The sequence below is a fragment of the Lissotriton helveticus genome, chromosome 7 (assembly GCF_964261635.1).
Source record: "Lissotriton helveticus chromosome 7, aLisHel1.1, whole genome shotgun sequence".
NCBI classification, from domain to species: domain Eukaryota; kingdom Metazoa; phylum Chordata; class Amphibia; order Caudata; family Salamandridae; genus Lissotriton; species Lissotriton helveticus.
The window spans coordinates 1,720,603,874-1,720,624,091 of NC_136068.1; the positions used below are offsets into that span (position 1 = coordinate 1,720,603,874).

The 20,218-nt window shown below is 46.4% G+C and overlaps 2 long non-coding RNA genes across 2 annotated transcripts in view; one reads left to right on the forward strand and one right to left on the reverse strand.

The window, feature by feature from the left end:
* LOC144770701 (uncharacterized) overlaps positions 1-17,735 on the reverse strand; it is a 45,299-nt gene extending 27,564 nt beyond the window's left edge. Inside the window, exons 1-2 of the long non-coding RNA XR_013598978.1 lie at positions 17,585-17,735; positions 6,040-6,144 (exon numbers count right to left, since the gene is read on the reverse strand). This is a non-coding gene — a long non-coding RNA (uncharacterized LOC144770701). The remainder of the gene's footprint in view (positions 1-6,039; positions 6,145-17,584) is intronic.
* Positions 1-20,218, forward strand: part of LOC144770700 (uncharacterized) — a 93,230-nt gene that overhangs the window by 29,073 nt on the left and 43,939 nt on the right. The gene's annotated exons all lie outside the window — the stretch shown is intronic.

Sequence of the window (20,218 nt, forward strand, 5' to 3'; positions counted from 1 at the left end):
CCGAGGTCTATTTGGTGCTGCTGACACTGCTTAGTGCTGGGCTCATGGTAAGGGGGGCCGAACTATAGAGGTGAAGAACTGAATAGAATTGACTCAGTTGGAGCCCATGACCCCTCATTGCCATGGGACACCCTAAAACACTCCCCGCATTGCTCTGCCATAATTTGTGGCCCCAGGTCATGTTTATCCTAGAGAGAGATCAGAGTTTTGTCTAATGGAGGTTTTGACTCATGGAAAGGTAGCAGAGAAGATTAATATGCCTGCTGCAAGGACCTTGTACCTGATCGAGATCACAAAATGCTGTAAATAGGTCAGTGAGTCACTGCATTTGTCTGTTATGAAGCTCTGTTGTTATACTGAATAAGCAGCTACCTAGTATGTTATATGACAGCTCTTTAATAATGTAATACCTGCACTTTCACAATTGCTTTTTTAACCTTCCTGCTTTCTCAAATTTGCTTGAAAATGCACCATTTTTCCACTATTTTTTCAAAATTTTCTCGGGGGGAAATCCCCCCGAACCCTCCTTAGGGGGTCCGGGCTCGCTCGCTACGCTCGCTCGCTAGGGTGCAGTATCATTACCAGTTTACGCCCCACCACTTTTAAATCTCACCAGCCGCCTATTAAACGGAGGAAGATTAAGCTTAAGGACATGGCTTGGGAGGAATTGACCAAAGTGAGTGTTCTGAAAAGTAGCACTCAGTTTTGGAATATGATTAATAGTCCCATGTTTAATGAGACAGAAAATACTAATCAGGACTGTCTCATTCCTCCAGAAAAGTGGGTGGAGCACTATAGCGGTCTTTACGCAGAAATGAATTACTTATCTCCTCTGTCTCAGGGCGAGTTTGTACAGGCAGGAAAGGTCATTTTTAGCATAGAAGAAGTCCTGGAGGCTATTGAGACCACAGCCCATGGGAAAGCGCCAGGCCCGGACGTGGTCCCGGCAGACCTGTATAGGGCAGATCCCCATTATTGGGCAAAGATTTTAACTTCTGTTTTTAATGCAGTCACGATAGTGGGTCCCCCAGTGTCCTGGGGCAAAGCAGTCATCGTCCCAATATTTAAGAAGGGTTCAAGAGAGGATCCGGCGTGTTATCGGCCGATCTCTCTCTTGGATTCGGCTGTCAAGATTATAGGAAAAGCCGTCCTGGCACGGCTGACTAATTGGTTGGACGAGAAATCAGTTATTTCAGATCTGCAGTATGGGTTCAGGAAGGGAAGAGGTACTGCTGGCCAATGCCTCAACTTACATCTTGTCATAGGGAAGTACACAGTCGCTAAGCAGGGGAACATTCATCTAGCTTTTATGGATTTGTCCACTGCTTTCGACCTTGTAAATCGTCAGAAATGGTGGACTTCCCTGTTTGACACGGGTCTGGACCCTGCTCTGATATCCTTTTTAGCGTTCATCCATAGTGACACTAGTGCAGCTGTCCGCTATAGTGAAAATGAGAACCTAACGGATTCTTGGCCTGTAAAGCGAGGGGTCAGGCAAGGGTGCATTCCTGCACCCTTGATGTTTACACTCTATATAAATAACTTGGGTGACGCCTTAATTTCATCATGTATGGACATCCTGAGAGTTGGCCAAAAAAAGATTCCTGCATTACTATATGCGGATGATACTTTGCTGATCGCCAGGACGGCAAGAGGACTGCAATCACTTCTAGACTGTTTTAATAATTTTATGGACTCTTTGGATTTGAAAACCAATTTTAAAACATCACAGGTCATGTCACTAGGTGGTGGGCGGGCGAAAATGGTGCCTTTTTTCTGTAAAGGGCAGGCCCTCACGAAAGTTCCTACCTTACCTTACTTGGGTACTGTATTTGATGATAAAAGATCGTGGGTAATGCAACCTGCCCTGAAAAACAACACATTGGCAAGGGCGACAGGGGCCCTGCTAGGCTTTGCAAAACGTTTAGGCTGCAAGCCATTACCGGCCATCATGAAAATTTACAATGCCAAATGTTTGCCCATGGTGTTATATGGGAGGTGTGGGGCTATACTGACTCAAGGGAGATCCAAAGGTCAGAAAATATCTTTTTCAGAAAAGTTCTATCGTTACCCCAATCTGCAGCAACTTTTAATGTGCACGAAGACCTGGGAGCAGGTTATATTTCTGATCAAATAGCGGTAGCGCCGATACTAGGGTGGCTAAGAATTTGGGCCCAGGAAGCCCAGAATTTAAACCAATTAGTTATCCAGGATTGTTTGACCCTAGACAAGGCCTTGGCTATACCATGGATCCATTATATTAAAACTCAAATGGACATAATGGGTAGCCTTGATCTATTTACAAATCCCAGGGCCTTAAGTAAAACCGCAATAAAAAATGTAAAAAATCAATTTTTAAACAGATTGATGGCTCAGAGGGAAGAGGAGGAATTGGCGAAACCATCTGTTAGAAATGTTGTTATGTTAAGCACGTTGGAGAATTAAGTCCCAGGTACCTCAATAAGCTGGTGGGGCGATGAGGTCCTCTTGTGTCTCGAGGACCTCAGGACACCAGTGGACTTCATCCCCGGGCAGCAGTGCATCAAGAGGTGCGTTTGCAGAGTGGTGTAAAAAGGGGGCGTGGCCTCGGACCACCTCTCTGCAATCCAGCAGTGTGGCGCTTATTGGAGGCACCTGGTGGGCTAGTTGGCCCTCAGGGACCCTCAGCATTCAAGGGGACTTAACCCCCCAAATTAGAACGCTCCAGGGGGCGCGTTTGCAGAGTGGTGGACAAAGGGGGCGTGGCCTGTGTCCACCTCTCAGCAATCCCACTGTGTGGGGATTACTGGAGGTAACAGGTAGGCTAGTTGGCCCCTAAATGACCCCCAGCAGTGAATGGGACTTCAATCCCCATCCAAGAGCGCGCCAGGGAGCGCGTTTGCAGAGTAATGGGCAAAGGCGGCGTGGACTGTTATGCGAACTTAGCAATACTGCTGTGTGGTGCTTACTGGAGGTAATAGAAGGGGTAGGTGTCTCCCAAGGATGTCCTTGGGGGTCAAGTCCCCCTCTATTTTACCTCCAGTAAGTCCCACACAGTAGGAATTGCTAAGACGTCTTCGGAGGCCATGCCCCCTTTCTCCACCACTCTGCAAACGCGCCTCCTGGCAGATTACTGGATGGGAGATGAAGTCTACTTTACTCCTGAGGGATTTTGGGGGCAAAGAAGCCCTCTGGTACCTCCTATAAATCCTATGCAGCAGAATTCCTGAGCTCTGGTTGGAGGCTCAGCATCCTTTCTCCACAACTCTGCAAACGTGACTACTAGTTAAAGAAGTGTTTGCAATGTAATAGGTTTCGCATTTACGAGAGTTTGAGCTATTGACGTTGTAAATGTAATACTTTGTTACTAATGTTTTTTTTGAGTGGAGTGGATGTACGTTGTGTGTAATGGAATTATGTGGTATGTTGTGCAGTGAAATTAGGTGCATAGAAAGTATGTGGTATTTAGTGCATAGGAATTTTGCAGAGTGGGATTAAGTGTTATGGACAGTAATTATATGGTATGGTAGTCTGTGTTGTGGTGTGGTAACCTCAGGTTTAGTCTTCCTTGTTTCCATAGAAGCTCAACTATGAACTTAGTGAGACAAACAAAGAAGGAATCACAGAGGAGCACTTGTGGACCTAGTCAGAGGTATGAGCAGAGCCACTGGAATTATGCAACTGTTTGGCTGCACTGACTTTCACACAATTATAAATTTTCTGCATTAGCCACATAATTCATCATCTGTTCCCTAATCTGCAGATTTGAACAAAAAAAGCCTTATATCTAGCTCAAACAGCTCAAATGTTGCCAAAAATGCAGCAACAAGTGTTACAGCTTGGTGGAAGGTCCTTTGCAAACCTAGAATGGTCACCTGGTACTTATTGCTAAATGTGGGAGGTAAATTGGTACTAATAGTGTGCAAACCACTCTTACTTCCTTCTGTGCCTCTCTTGCCTCTTCTTCCTGCACATTTCTTTCCTTTTCTGCACTTCTCTTGCCTCTTTCTGCAAATCTCTTCTACTTTCTGCACCTCACTTCCCTCTTTCTGCACGCCTTTTGCCTCTTTCTGTACCTCATTAGCTTATTCTGTACCACTTTTGCCTCTTTCTGCACCCTTCTTCCCTCTTTCTGGCACCTTTGTTGCCTTTTTCTGTATCCCTCTTATGTCTTTCTTCAGCCTTTTTTCCTCTTTCAGCACCTCTGTTGCTTTTTTCTGTAGATCTCTTGCCTCTTTCTACACCTCACTTGCCTCTCTCAGTACCTCTGTTGGTTCTTTCTGTACCACTCTTGCTTCTTTCTGCACCTCAGTTGCCTATTTCTACACTTCTCTTGCTTCTCGCTACACTTCTGTTGCTTCTTTCAGCAATTCTCTTGCCTCTTTCTGCACTTCTCTTCCTTCTTTTTGCACCCCTCCTGCCTCTTTCTGTACCTCTCTTGCCTCTTTGTACACCTCTCCTATCTCTTTACGTTCCTGTTTTGCCTCTTTTTGCACCTCTGTTGGTTCTTTCTGCACTGCTCTTGCTTCCTTCTGTGCTTCTCTTGACTCTTTCTGCATTTCTGTTGCTTCTTCCTGCACATTTCTTTCTTTTTTTTGCCCTTCTCTTGCTTCTTTCTGCAAATCTCTTCTACTTTTTGCACCTCTCTTTCAGCCCGTCTGTTGCCTCTTTCTGCACCTCATGTGCTTCTTTCTGTACCCCTCTTGCTTCTTTCTGCACCCTTCTTCCCTCTTTATGTACCTTTCTTGCCTTTGTCTGTATCCCTTTTATGTCTGTCTGCACCCGTTTTGCCTCTTTCTGCACCTCTGTTACTTCTTTTTGCACGTCTCTTCCTTTTTTCTGCACCTCTCTTGGTTCTTTCTGCACCTCCCTTGCCTCCTTCAGCACCTCTGTTTCTTTTCTCTGTAGATCTCTTGCCTCTTTCTGCACCTCACTTGCCTCTTTCAGCACCTCTGTTGGTTCTTTCTGCACTGCTCTTTCTTCTTTCTGCACCTCACTTGCCTCTTTCTGCACCTCTCTTGCTTCTTTCTCCATTTCTGCTGCTTCTTTCAGCAATTCTCTTGCCTCTTTCTGCACTTCTCTTCCTTCTTTTTGCACGCTTCCTGCCTCTTTCTGTATCTCTCTTGCCTCTTTGTGCACCTCTCCTATCTCTTTCTGTACACCTCTTGCCTCTGTTGGTTCTTTCTGTACTGCTCTTTCTTCTTTCTGCATGTCACTTGCCTCTTTCTGCACTTCTCTTGCTTCTTTCTAAACCTCTATTGCTTCTTTCAGAAATTCTCTTGCCTCTTTGTGCACCTCTCCTATCTCTTTCTGTACACCTCTTGCCTCTGTTGGTTCTTTCTGTACTGCTCTTGCTTCTTTCTGCACGTCACTTGCCTCTTTCTGCACTTCTCTTGCTTCTTTCTAAACCTCTATTGCTTCTTTCAGAAATTCTCTTGCCTCTTTATGCACTTCTCTTCCTTCTTTTTGCACCCCTCCTGTCCCTTTCTACACCTGTTGCCTCTTTCTGTACTGTACTTCACTTGCTTCTTTCTGTACCTCTCTAGCCTCTGTCTGCACTTCTCTTTCTTCTTTCTGCATCCTCCCTGCCTCTTTCTGTAACACTCTAGCCTCTTTGTGCACCCCTCCTACCATTTTCTGTACCCCTCTTGCCTATTTTTGCACCTCTGTTGGTTCTTTCTGTGCTGCTCTTACTTCTTTCTGCAACTCACTTTCCCCTGTTCTCTATTTCGGCACCTTTTCTACCTGTTTGTGCACCTCTCATACCTCTTTCTGCATCTCTGAGTTAGAGGTATTTTTAATCCACCTGCCCTATTAGGGAGTAGGGCCTTATAGGGGAGGTCATGCCAATCACAGGGATACCCCAACCCATAGTGTACCCTAGTTTATGTAGGTGTTTTCACTGTATTCTAAGTGTCTTTCAGCATAGTGCTGGCTCTGGGCCTGGTTAGTTAGAGTCAGTTACTACCAGTACCAGTCAGTAAAAAGTTGGGGGCATGGGATGACTTTGAAACAAGGCCTCTTTCCACACCTATGTTGTTTCTTTTGCATATCTCTTACTTCTTTCTGCACTTTTGTTCTTCTTTCTGGACTTCTGTTGCCTCTTTCTGCATTTCTCTGGCTTCGTTTTGTGCCGTTCTTCCTCTTTCTTCACATGTCCTTCCTCTGTAGGCATAGTTAGAAATTAACATTTAAAAACCTTAGAAATTAACTGAAAAAAACATAGGTTTCAGGGACATTATAGTTAGAAATTAGCATTTAAAAAACCTTTGAAATTCACTGAAAAAACATAGGTTTCAGGGACGTTATAGTTGGAAATTAGCATTTTAGAGTGGGTGTATCAAAGGTTATATTAAGGTGTGAGGAGGTGCATCAGATTATCACATGGATGATGTCATCAGTGTTGTCACTGACCATGTCATGAGTGATGTAATATGTAACGTCATCAGCAGTGTGTTGCAGGGCCGCGAGTTATAGTTAGCTCAACTAACTATAATGGCCGAATTTCTCTGGTTTTGTACAAGTGAAATGTCCAACTAACTATAACGTCCCTGAAACCTATGTTTTTTTCCGTGAATATATAGATATATATACCAGAAAAACAAGAGTTCCAAAATCGTAGTCGGAGTCCCTAAGTTGATATGCAGGTTCTGGAGGTTCTGGAGGGAGACTGAAGTTGGTGTTCATATATATATATGTATCCAAGAATACTGTCCTTCCCTGGTCACTATACACTGATCATAAAATGGAGCACTTTATAAATAACAAATCAAATGATAACATTGTAAATCTTTAAACAATGTTCTCTTAAGAAGTCCTTCGAAAATCGCCTTTGGGAAGAGGAGTGTAGCAAACAAAAGTAAGCTTGCTGTTTTGGCTGTCGTTTCAGTTCTTTATTTCTTGCCCGTTCTCCCCCAGTCTTTTTCTTGTTCTATATCTCTGCAGTCGGGACAGTTCAGTAGGGGAAAATGATGCATGGTTCAGAGGTGAATGGTAGTTCTGCAAGCACTTGTGGATACATGAGACAGCAACATGGCGGACCCCGAAACCGAGGAGTTAAACAGTGATGATGAGGCTCCCGAGCAGGTCACTTTACAACAGGGCCAGGAGGAGGTGGCAGAGAATTTAAAGAGAGCGACTCAAGCTTTGGGAGGGAGGCGGCAAGCCAAACGGAGACCAAATTTGTGTGTGTAAAAGGCCGCTTTATTGACACAGGTGCATATCACATTAACAACTCTGGCAACTGCCTTACAAAACTAAAACCTCACTATACATCCTATAACTGACCCCCTGATCCCACCCCCTACGATCCCCTCAGACATTCCCCCACCCCGCAGTTAACATACCAACAACATTACACAGTATTGCAGATAAAAATTCATGCCCTCCAATAACCCAAATTTCTTACCTGCCTTTCTGCAACTGTAACAGGGCTGCCCGGCTGCCCCCAAACCCCACTTGGGAGGGGGCAAGCCAAAGCGAGACCAAATTTGTGTGTGTAAAAGGCTGCTTTATTGAAAAAGGTGCATATCACATTAAAAACTCTGACAACTGCTTTACATTATTAAAACCTCATTATACATCTAATAACTGACCCCCTGATCACTTCCCGCCCCTACGATCCCCTCAGCTGTTCCTCCACCCCGCAGTTAACATACCAACAACATTACACAGTATTGCAGATAAAAATTCATGCCCTCCAATGACCCAAATTTCTTACCTGCCTTTCTGCAACTGTAACTAACCAACGTCCACTCTAAAACATAGCCTACCAGTCTACCCTTTCCCTGCCCTTGCTCACAAACTTCCAACAATCAACCAAAAACTTCTGCCAACCCTGGACAACTTTTAAAACTCCTGCCACCCAGGAAAAAGAGGGAGAATAGTAGGCTACACCGCCTCCCCTTTTTTCTGCCCCCTGCATATAGGGCTAACTGCCTCCGTTTTTGTCCACATTCAGAGCCTGAGCTAACAACTCCTGATCTCCAAAAGATATAGGTGCAGGCCCAAATGCAACAGGTGAACACCATCTCCCCTAAAAACTCAGCTGTGTCATAACAAATCTTTCTGTGTGCAATCCTGCCAAATTCCAGCTCCCTGCAAATACGCATCATTTCTATATTTAGTTTCTCCTGGCCCTGTCTACAGCTCCCAGATTTACTGACCCACGCCACACCCTGCGGGGAACAAACTCAGTCCAAATGACTAAACACCTGGGCCACTGCCTCTTGATAAGGGACAAATCCTGTTTCATGCTCCTCATTAACACTATTCCTTTCTCCTTAACTAAATGCTTTTCGCCTAAGTGAAGGACCAAAATATCAGGGCACCTGCACGACCTCAGCACACAATTCAGATAATGAATAAGCTCCTTTCCCTTTCCAAAACACATTAAAATGCTTTTTGTTAAAACCCAAATTCTCTCAAAAATAAATTTTGAATGCTTGAATCTTGACCCACTTCATGAATGAATGCCCCACTATCCAGATGGACATATCCCTGGAAAGGTGACTGGCCACTGAACCTGAAATAAGAAAAACTTTGTGAACTTAAGAAATGGAACCGACTGCCTTAGCTCGCACATGTGCACTGCGTAAATAAAGCTGTTAACACTCAGAAGACCATCTCCCGAGCAGCATGATGTCTCTCCGCCCCCAAACCCTGTTATTAGCTTCAGATGCCCCCCAATACGAAAGGAATGTGTCCCAAAACCTGCACCATCAATTCCTAAAACTTCTAATGCATTCCATAACACCGTCAACAGCTGAAGCACAGTCACCCTATTCCCCTTTGCATGCCCAAAAACTAAACCCTCGTTCCTCTTGGAAACCTCCCTCCATTTCGCCTCCCACACACAAGGACAAGTACTTCAGGGAAACGCGGCCTACAGGGCCTCCCATTTTCCCAAACCCCTCAGGTCCTTTTTTGACTTCTGCAGCCAGATGCAAACCTTATTGTCCCGTGTCACCACATCCTTCCAAAGCTTCCCTCTCCCCTTCAGCCCCCCAGAAATTCAGACTCCCAAAATGCCCCAAAAAACATCCACACCATCACTGTGGAAAATAGATACGACTCAAGATCGTCTAAGCACACTTGTGGCAGTACTTGTAAAACTCTTCCCAGCAGGTGCCAAGACACAGGCTTCCTGGCCCGGTCCAGTTGACCCCTTCACTGGCCCACCCCTCCAGCATTTATGTACCTAGTCCCCCCTCAGATGGGTCGTAGCCCCAAGAAAGCTTGCCCACAAAGGCTATCCCAGCCAGTTTACCTATGATTGTAACCTGAGATAGACCTCTGTCAATCATATTTAGGATGAATTGAACAACATCTACTCACCTGTGATCTACATTGGAACGCCGGCGGGCTCTGGAGAGCAAACATTCTTCTCACACTAAGCTATATGCTATCCTCGTCGATAGAGCCAGCGACCCTACCACCAGTTGTAGCATCCTGTGTTGCCTATGTACCACAACTGCTGCGGCATGGGCATCGGGGTTTTGTCGGCGTCCTTGGATAACCCACATAATCTCCCCCACTGTGAATGAGACAAAGCATCTGCTATGTCATTGTCCACTCCTGGTATGTGCAAAGCACTGAACACTATATCATGGCGCAGACAGCCCAACACAAACACTGTCAACGGTTTCAAAACCTGTTCATCCCTGGCTGATTGACGGTTCACAATCTCCACTACCGCCATGTTATCAATTCTAATAGTGACTTTCCTGTGTGCCAGCTGTTTCCCCACAACGTTACCGCTACCACCAGCGGGAAGAATCCCAGAAATGCGATACTCCTAACCCCCCCACCCAGTCTGTTGGCCACTGCTCCGCACACCATTTCCCTTGCCAGAAACTACCTGCTGCATCTGAAAAAATCTGTACATCCCAGACTAGATCCCCCTCCCTTGTCAATGGGATGCTATTAAATTCCTGCCAAAAGACTCTCCACATTCTCAGGTCTTCCTTCACACCTGCAGAAAGTCTCACATGGTGGTGTGGTGATCTTTGTCCCGTAAGTGCCCTATCCAGCCTTCTACAAAAAGTCCTCCCTACTCTCACCACCCTGCAGGCGAAATTAAGATGACCCAGCAGAACCTGGATCTCTTTGACTGTACTCTTTACCCGAGCTAACATTTCCTTAAGCAGCTCCAACATCCTTAACTTTTTGTCTTCTGGTAAGCGCGCCTCCATTGCCCTGGAATCGATTTTAATACCCAAAAAGGAAAGAACCATGCTGGGCCCCATCATCTTCACGGGTGCCAAAGGGATACCTCATCAGCTCTCTGAAGCTTTCCAGAGCTACCCGGCACTCCGTGGAGCCTGAGGTGCCCACAAAAAGAAATTGTCCAGCTAATGCGTCAAACAGCCACTGGAGAAATGTGCTAAAGCACTCAAATAATGCACATGACATAGAGCAGCCATCGGTAATTCTTTGCCCAAGTACCATCTTCCATAGAAATGGATGCCCAGAAGATCCCAATCATCTGGATGTACTGGAAGCAAACTGAAAGCTGATTTTATGCCGCATTTTGACCTTTTTACTGATGTGCCCGCCGTCACGACTGGTGACATGGCCATGTCAACTAAAGAATAGGAAACAGTAGCCTCTTTTTCATCAATAAAGTCATTCACTGAGCTCTCTTCTGGCCATGACATATGTTGAATAAGGCAGAACTGTCTTTGTTCCTTCTTTGGCACCACCTCAATCAGTGAAATAATCAAATTCTTAAAAGGCCAGTTCTTGAAGGGGCCTGCCATCCTTTCTTCGCGCACTTCCTTGTCTAATTTCTCCTGAACTATTTTTGGATGTTATATTGCTGACTTCAAATTTTTGGCCCATCTTCTACATCTTGGTTCCCCATATCCTAGTCTAAAACCCCCTCTAAAGCACACCCTCAAAACCTCTACAGCCTTCTGGTTGTCATAACCCTGTAAAGCTGACTCCAACTTGTCCACCCTAACCAGTGTACAAGCCCTTTGGCCCAGCCCCCTAGTCCCCCGCCCTCCTGAGAATTGCTGGGACTGCTGGCCCCTGTGGTACACCCCTTGCTGCCATTGCTGACCTCCTTGTTGGTGTCCTGAACCACCCCTCAGCAATTGACCAATGCGTGCTGGCCCCCGCACTTTGAGCACTCGTGCTTAAATTTATAAAATCCTTGAGTGTACAGCTCCCAGCAGGACCCTCCCAAACGAGTCTGTCTTCTACCTGCTCCTCCCACCCTTCCCTCAGTGGCCTTCCCCTGAAAGGGCTGGTAGACTAACGGAAGACCACTGGTTGTGAAAATGTTTTTTCCCGCCCTGGAAGCCCCCATCGTGTGTTGCCGAAGGTCCGTGTCTAAATCCCCCCATTTTTCTTTGGGATCCCTTGCCATACGCACAATAAATTCCTCATCATACTGGCGTATCACCCCCTGTGATCTGGGCCTTCCGGATCACATCCATTTATTTAAAAAGTGCTACACAGCGTTCGGGGTACTTCTCACAATAAACACTTGCTTAACAAAAAAATTCCGCTGTCCAGTTTTCTACTGTGAGTGGAACTCGTGGCCACTTGGCAAACTCATATTCCTCTTCTTTCAAGCCCTCTTTCGTGCGCACCTCCCTGAGCCGCAGTTTGAGCATCTCAACGTACTCTCCCTTCCAAATGTGTTCTTTCGTTGCTAACATTAAATGCGCACCCAGTGGCTTAGTAACCCCCATGTAGGGTAATTTTTAACCTTCACTTCCTTACTTTTGGCTTTATCCTTGCCCTCTGTGGCAGCTTCCTCCCTTTTATCAGACTTACCCAGAGTTTTATCCTCCTCCGTTTTTGTCGTGGCTGTCTTACCATTATCGTCTGTGCCCACACCTATGTCCAAAACTAATTTGCTCTTCCTCATTCTACCCGCCTCCCTTCCTTTATCCTCCTCCCCCCTATTCCTATGGAGATCATTCCGGTTTTTCTCCAATCCCTTTTACTTTACCTGGCTCAAAGGAGGGTGCCCGTGTTGCAGCACTCCGCTTTGCCACGTTGGTCTTATTCCGAGGCGACTTGACTTCCGCAGGCTCAGATGCACAATGCGTCCCGTCATCAACTTCTCTTAATTCACCTTCTTCAAGGGTTTCTTCCTCGTAATCTAACTCTTCCCATTTCTCGCTACATTCCTTTTGTGGGCCCCCAACATGCCCCCAAATCCTTGCTCCGGGGGGTGCTGACTGCACTCACCTGTATTCCCCGGCACCCTTTGATGGCGCATTCCTGTGTCCTTGTCACCCTGAAGACCTTGAGGTCCATCGGGTGTTGGGGCCAGTGAGAGCGCTTGGGTCTACCTCTGCCAGTCGCGACGGGATCCCTCGCCGGTACTGGGCGTGCCACACAAGGCTTCACCCTCCCTTTTCCTCAGCACCTCTGAGCCACTCCCAGCTCTGCCAAGTCCGACCTTTGATGCTGCTCCCTCACCTGAAACAAAAAGGAATGGTCTGGTGTGCTGGGCATAATTGACCCCTCATCTACCTCCCTTCTCCTCTTCCTACTGATTCCCAGCATGCTCTCCGCCCAACTGCGTCCCACTTTGAACAAATCTCCTGTCTCCTGATTGCTATCCCCCCTTTCTCCCCTTTGCTCCATTCAAGACCCACCATTACCTCTGTTGAGGTGCCCAGGGGCCTGCCCCCAACCCCAGAGGCCCGCCATTCAGCCCTGCCCTACCCTTCTTCATGCCCGCAATACCCACTTTCTTACCTGGCCACCCCCGAGCCTCCAAACCTGCAGACCAACCTTGAGCCATGTAGGCATCTACCCGCCCTGGTGAGGATAAACCCCTCACTTCCTCATTCCAGGTAGTGAATATGTCAAAGCCCTCCCAAGTTTGACTCCCCCGGCTGGCTCCAACTTGCTATGAGACACCCCATGTTCAGCCCCGCAAGTCAACCCGGCCACATCCCCCTCCTCCCCTAACCCCACTTCAGTAACCTCTTCTAGTGATTACGCCCCCCCTTACCCAAAAGAACTGTCATGGTCCTGCTGGCCCCAACCGGGGTCCAGCTAATCCCCAAAATCCCCAGGGGACTGCCCCAATTTACACTGACCCCAGTGGCCCCCTGACTCTATCCCCACTGCCGGCCAAACAGGCTGCACTCCCCTTCTCCCATTGAGGGGCCAGCTATCTTCACCAGCCGGCTCCTTTCATGGCCCTTTATATCTTGGGACAAACCTCCATCCCCTCCCTCCCCTGCCTCCCCACTCTGTGCATACTCTGCCTCCCCGAGGGACTTGGGCTCATTTTGGCCCTTCCACAGAGCAGGCAGGACTTCAGCGTGGCTTGGAGCAAAAGGAGCGCACACTTTCACTGGAGCCTCCGCGCGAACGCAAGGCTCCGGCTCAGCGCCTCGGACCAAGGCTGCATCCCGCACTGGGACTCCGTGCGAACACAAGGCTACGGTTTCTCCTCCCCAAATGGGGCAGTTCTCCTGGTATAAGAGCAACCCCTGGCACTCCCCCACACAGACGAGCCCATCTTTGGAGATGTGCACTCCGCCACGGTGGCTGCCACCCCAGCAGAAGCGAGCCGTGGGGTCCGAGCGCTCCCTGACGCCCCCGGCAGCAACAAGTCAAGGCGCCCGCCTCGCTGAGAAGGCTCACCGCTTCTAAAACGCGGTAATCTTCCATATTTCAATTACTGCAGGAAACTCTCCCAACTGACGCACGCTAACGTGCGGGATGATACTGCCCAGTAACCCACAAAAACTCGGTAACTGCCTGAAACCCAAAAAACACTACCAAAAACTCCTACTACGCCACTCTTCTCCCAGCCACCATGTGACCAAACCTAAACTGGTGGCTGGAAGTGCACTGAGCCAACACTTATAGTTTGGGCTATGATTGGGCTATAAAACGTGAAGCCCAAAATACACAAAATGGCTGCTACTCTGCCAGCCCTACCCCCTCCCAATCAGCCCCGGGGGCAGACCTCGTGCAGCTCAGCTGCCCCCCAAACCCACCTTGTAGAGATGATCGGCTGTTCCATTGTCTGGGCAGTAGGTCCTCATCTTGGTCTTTTTTTGTTTTTCCTCGCTTATAGCATAGCAAGTCCTCTTGCTCTGTGTAAATTGTAGGTACTTTCCGGATTACTAGAGGCTCTTTAGTCTGTGCCTCTATTATTACATATTACTTGTTATTGTTCACTGGGAGGTAGTAGCTTAGAACACAACGCAGTGTTTTGTATGATTTCGTATGCATGCTTCCCTATATAACAAGGCCTTTCTCCCAATTTAATGCAATAAGTCGCTAAGTTTCCTCAATCTTTTTTATACCTCATTTTATTGAGTTTTGCATGAGATACAAAAGATATAGCCCATTAAAAATACAATATAATCCTAGCACTCCCATCCCCTCACACTCCACTTCCAGCCGTTGCATGCAAATTTATGTATTATTCCTAAATTGCATCCCCAATCCTATGTACGTCCGGATGTAGATGGCTAGATTTGTATTGTTAAAGTGTCTCTTCTTGATAATAATTCCTCTGTAGTTTGCCCATATTCCCCATATTTTTGCATGTTTCTGAGGGCACCCTCTGACTTTGTAGACTGTTCCCTCTGTCTCATAGCTCAACAAGCATTTGCAATGCAATCGGTCTTGCATTTGCAAGAGTTTGAGCTATTGGCTTTTTAAATTACAGTGCCTTTCATTTATGTGTTTTGAAACCCTTGTTGCTTATGAGAAGCACCGCATGCAGGTTTTCAAAAACTTAAATAAAAGGCATTGTCATTTACAATACTAATAGCAAGACCGATTGCATTGCAAATGCTTGTTTTATATATTTTTAGAAACTAAGAATTGTATTCAACAGTAAATAAATGCTCTGTAAATCGATTTTCAACAAAAATGCAGTTCAAGTTATGAATGCTTCCACTGTTTAAGCAAACAGCGGAAAAACCTGTTAAAACATTTACCGTCGCGGTCAATGTAAAGAAGCAATGGCTAGCATGGGATGCAATGGTTGTGGAACACATCAAAATATTTATCATCTCAGTCAATGGAAAGAAGGCATAGGGTTACGTGTGCCCTACACTTTTACCATAGTGGTCAATGGAAGCAGCGCTCCGCCACATAGTTTTGTGTGCCAACAGTCATGCAGAGTTCAGGGAAAGTTCTACTCCATAGGATTAAGAGTCTTGGGAGTCCCAGGGTTCGGGCACTGCAGGCAATGCTGGGTTATGTGGTTCAGAGATACTTGAGATCGTGGGATGCAGAAGTGCTCGTCACCAGCGGTGGTCCGCTACAGGTGTGATCTGGGGCAGACTGTCGTGGTCAGGGCAGTCATGCCCGTTGCTGCTTTCACGCAGTCAATGCCACTAGAAAGCGGGTGCAGGTTCACAGGAGCAGTGCATTTTCCATCATCAAGTCTCAGGTACTGTCAGGAGCCCTCTTTCTGGCAGATAAGTTGAAGGGGTCAGTTACCGGACTGGTGGCCAACAAGCCTTGGCTGCTGAAACTTTTATTGTCATGATGAATCACCTCGACATGGTCCTTGCGGGTATTCACCAGGTGGAGTTCTTTACCAGCGGTGTGCCGGCGACTAGTTACACTAGTCCAAAGGGAGATTCTCAGGCTGAGACAGCAGACCACAATTATTGAATCCTTTAGCAGCAGGCAGGGTTTAGCGCCAGTTTCTCTGCATGAGGGCCAGTTCTTGGATCAGCAGCATGTCTTCTTCTGTTTCTTTTTTTCGTCCATAGAATATGAAGTCAAGATGTGCAGGAGCCACCTAAATACTAAATTTAGGGGTGTTGAGGAAGAGACAGGTAGCAGCCAATGGGCTGCTTACCTGTAGAATGCCTACACCCTCTATATGCCCAACCCATGTGGGGAGTGGGCATATCCTTGACCCTGGTAGGCTATCTTCCCCATGTTCAAGATGGTGGAAAGTGAAAAGTGGGGTCCACCTAGCCTGCCCTGCCGTAGAAGTGGTGCACACCTCCTGGCTTAACTAATTTCCCTGCCTTTCCTCCCGCCAAAAGTGGAGCAGCAAAGCGGGTTTGCCTCCCTCTGGGTTTGGATTTAAACAGTGACATTGCCTTTGAAGCTTCCTGCCCAGGAAGGCCATCCTGTCCTGGGGAGGTGTGAAGCACCTACGCCCAGAGCAGGCTTTGTCTCTGTCCTCTAAGAGCATTGGCTCTCACCCCATGAGGTGTCAGAAACATGCCTGAAGGTGGCAGACTGACTACAGCAGTCAGGATCCACATCAGTGCTTGATAGGTTTTCAGGGAACCCTCTCAAAAGTCTCCTGTGTAAATTTATTATTAAATCTAACACTGCAATAGTGAGGATTTATTAAGAGCAGATGTTTGGCACCAACCATCTTAGAAATCAGTGAAGCCATCATGGAGCTAGGAAACTCGTGTTGATAAGTATCTAGCCCCTGTACTACTTATTCATTATGATATAATGGGTACAGACCTGTATATCGATTGGTATAGAGAAACAACTGTTCCAGATTTAGTATTAATTACAGTCTAGTTAAGAAAAGATTAATTATTCAAAACCACACATCAGAAATGTATATGTTTGGTATAGGATCATTGGCATACATCAAATACTCTAATATGCAAATCTGTACATCCTCAAATGACACAAAGGCATTCAATATATCTCATAATGGTGATTGTTTTTTATTTTTAATAGCTATTTAAAACAGATCGCAGTAAATAAATACTTTCAACAGAAAGGTTGCTCCAAACGGAGTGTGAAAAGAGGGAAAAATGTGGGGAACATCCTTTACAACGCGGATGTTACCCCGCAGTGCAGTTACGACGCGTCTTTTACAACGCCAGTCGTTACTACGACTTGCGCTGGATGGCGCTGTGGGATAAGGAATCTTGTAATTTTATATTCCAACACCTTCCCTACTGTTACGGGGACTGGTGTTGGAATATAAGATTATAAGATTCCGAAATCCGCACCCTACAACGCAAGTCGTTGTAACGACTTGCGTTGTAAAATCTGCGCTGTAAAGTACCGCGTTGAAAACAACCGCGTTGTACTGACATATATCCGAAAAATGTGCTTGTGAATAGGACAGATGTGAAAGAAGGGAATAAAGTCAGGATTTTCAAAAACACAGTCAATTAATGTTTATCTATTAGCAAACTGGCTACGGTTTAGAATGACACCACTTCACAATTAGGCGTGTCCCTCATATCGAGTTCCAAAAACGTTTGGTTTGCGATTTTCGGAAGATGCACAGAGAGTTATCATCTGTGAAATAGCAGGGCTGGGGTGTCATCAGGTACAGGCCCACTTGGGGAAAGTGTCGTTGTTTCGACCCTAGCGCATAGAGGGTAATTTACCTCCTTTGCTGGTGGGTCTTCCTCAGGACAGGTGGAAGGAATGCAACCTAGGGGTACAATATATTATTTAATTTAAAAAATCATGAATGAAAACTAGAAACTGATATAAAGGATATAAAGGTTGTGTGCCTACTCACTAACCTATGGTGAAGCAAAGTTAGGATGCAGTCCCTTGTACGGTGGTCTGTGAAAATGAAGATGTACTTATTAAACTATTCATTCATCTAAAGTAAAACTCTTAGATATAGCAGAGTACATTACTGTCCACTTACCCGCACTTTGGTTGCGGCGTGGCAATTGTTAATTCAGGAGAGTATCATCTCTTAAATCATTCAAGTAATCCGGGGTGAGTTAATCGCCCACTGGATCTGAAAATAACATAAAACAAGAAACACAAAGACTACATTTCACGAGTCGTGAAGGGTGGGGGGGCCTGTAAATCACTGGAACAGCTTTATCAAGATGTAATTGTCTTCTAGAAGTTATTCAGGTGCAGCCCGGGGGATCCATGTTACACTCCTCGAGTCAGAGTGTGAGTGAGTCAGCATGTCTAAAAATAGATTACTAAACCGCCGAGGACCGCGTGCACGTTCCCAAGGTGCTGTGTCAAAACAGACACGTAGCTGCATGACTCGCCTGTGTGCTGGGGGCCGGCAAGGAAGTCAGACTGTCTTTCCCATTACGAGACAACGTGAAAAAAGACCAAATAATGTAAATACAGTAACACCTACATTATATAGACGATGCATAAACAAACACGATTTAACATAATTGAAACATATTACAATCAAAACACTATTGAAACAAAACATGATGTACAAAGGAGACATTTCTCAAGCTGGCTTACAAGATAAAATATGGTTCGCCAGCGGATCCTCTGAGACCAGCCCAGTTCAGAGACTCTGCGGCTATTTGTCTTCCTTCATTGTGCCACCTTATAAATCTTTCTCTCGCCTCCGGTGTTGTTCCAATTAAATGGAAACAGGCGGTTGTGACACCCATTCTGAAAAAGGCTACCATGGACCCCCTTAAACCCGAGAGCAATCGCCCGATTTCTCTCCCCCCCTGGGCCGCTAAAATCACTGAGGCCTTTGTGAATGGGGTGTTGTCTGAACATCTTGTGAGAGCAGCCATTCTGGACCCCTCCCAGAATGGCTTTCGTGCTGGTCACAGCACTGAAACAGCCTTGCTCTCAATGACAGAACATCTTCGTTCTGTGCTTGACTTTGGTCAGACTGCGGCACTGGTCCTACTGGATCTTAGTGCCGCGTTTGACACGGTCTCGCACAGGATCCTCCTCCGACGTCTTGGAGAGGCGGGTGTCACGGGCATTGCACTCGATTGGTTTAGCTCCTTTCTTGCTGATCGGACCTTTAAAGTAGCTACCCCGCCTTTTGAGTCTAAGTCCTATCCGCTGGAGCTGGGTGTGCCTCAAGGTTCGTCATTGAGTCCCACACTATTCAATCTTTATGTATGACTATGGTCTCTTATGCTGACGACACGCAGCTGGCGGTCACCTTGAGTGGGGACTCCGACCTTGATGCCCCCAGATTCCGGGAGGGACTGTTGGTGGCAACTAGCTGGATGAACGCCAACTGCCTCCAGCTGAATGCTAAAAAACCTGAGGTCATGATTGTGGGCAAGCGGACGGATCTTTGGGGTGACACATGGTGGCCCCCTGAGCTGGGTGTAACTCTTATTCCAGTCTCAGAGGTAAAAAACTTGGGGGTCTGGCTTGATCCTGCCCTGAGTTTTAGTGGCCACACTAAAAAAGTGGCGGCTACCTGTTTTGGCATCTTACGAGGGTTGAGACCTATCTTGAAGTTCTTTGATGCTTCCACCCGGCAGTTGGTCATACAGTCATCCATTCTATCTCGGCTTGATTACGCCAGTTCGCTCCTGTTGGGAGCCAACCAGGCTGAAATCGCCCGGATGCAACGTGTTCAGAATGCCGCAGCTAGAGCCCTGGTAGGTTTACCGAGGTTCTGTTCTGCGGAAAGTACCATCCGTTCTTTGCACTGGCTGCCAATGGCACAGATGATCCATTTTAAAACCCTGTGCCTCTCTTTCAAGATCCTCAAGTTGGCCTCCCCCCAGATTCTTGATAATCTTCTGGTGCCTTACGTGCCCTCGCATTCTTTGAGATCTCTGGGGCAAAATTTAGTGGCTGTCCCACGGTTTAGACTGTGCAGAGCTGGAGGCTGGTCCTTTCGAGTTCTGGCTGCCAAACTGTGGAATTCTCTTCCGCCCCATATCCGTGGTATGGATGAGCTCCTGAAGTTTAGGAGAGCTATCAAAACGCTTTTGTTCCCCCATACAGTTTAGTACTCTGTTCTGTGCGTTTTCATTCTTGTATTGCTGTGTTGTGTTTGGGTACTTTCTATGAAGCGCCGGGACGCCCCTTGGCTGGGGCAGCTGTGCGCTATAAAAGTGTTTTTAACATAACATAACATAACAAAGTTGTTACAATAAAGGCAAAACATAAATCTAAAGGCAGTAGTTGCGAAATTACAACCAGTCGGCGTGAGTTTGAAAGGGATAGAAGGATCATGTTTCCCATTCTGTATGTGATGATTGAAGATAAATGGAAGAAATTAAATACGGTGTGCAATGTGATAATAGGTTAAAAACGCTAATCATGCGTAATTGATTCCAGGGAATACCATACATGTAGAGCATTGAGACAAAACGTTTAACATAGTTGCATAATTGTTACATGAGGTGTATTATACATAGTGACATAGCATTAAATGATGTGCAGAGAACGGACAGGGTTTATAATATACCGTTTACAGTGATGGATGTATGCATGTACTAAAACGGGGCACATGGCTAAAAAGTCCAACCATTACTAAGCGTGGCTACTTGTCTGGCGATCAACTCATATTTGTTCAGACCCTTTGCCA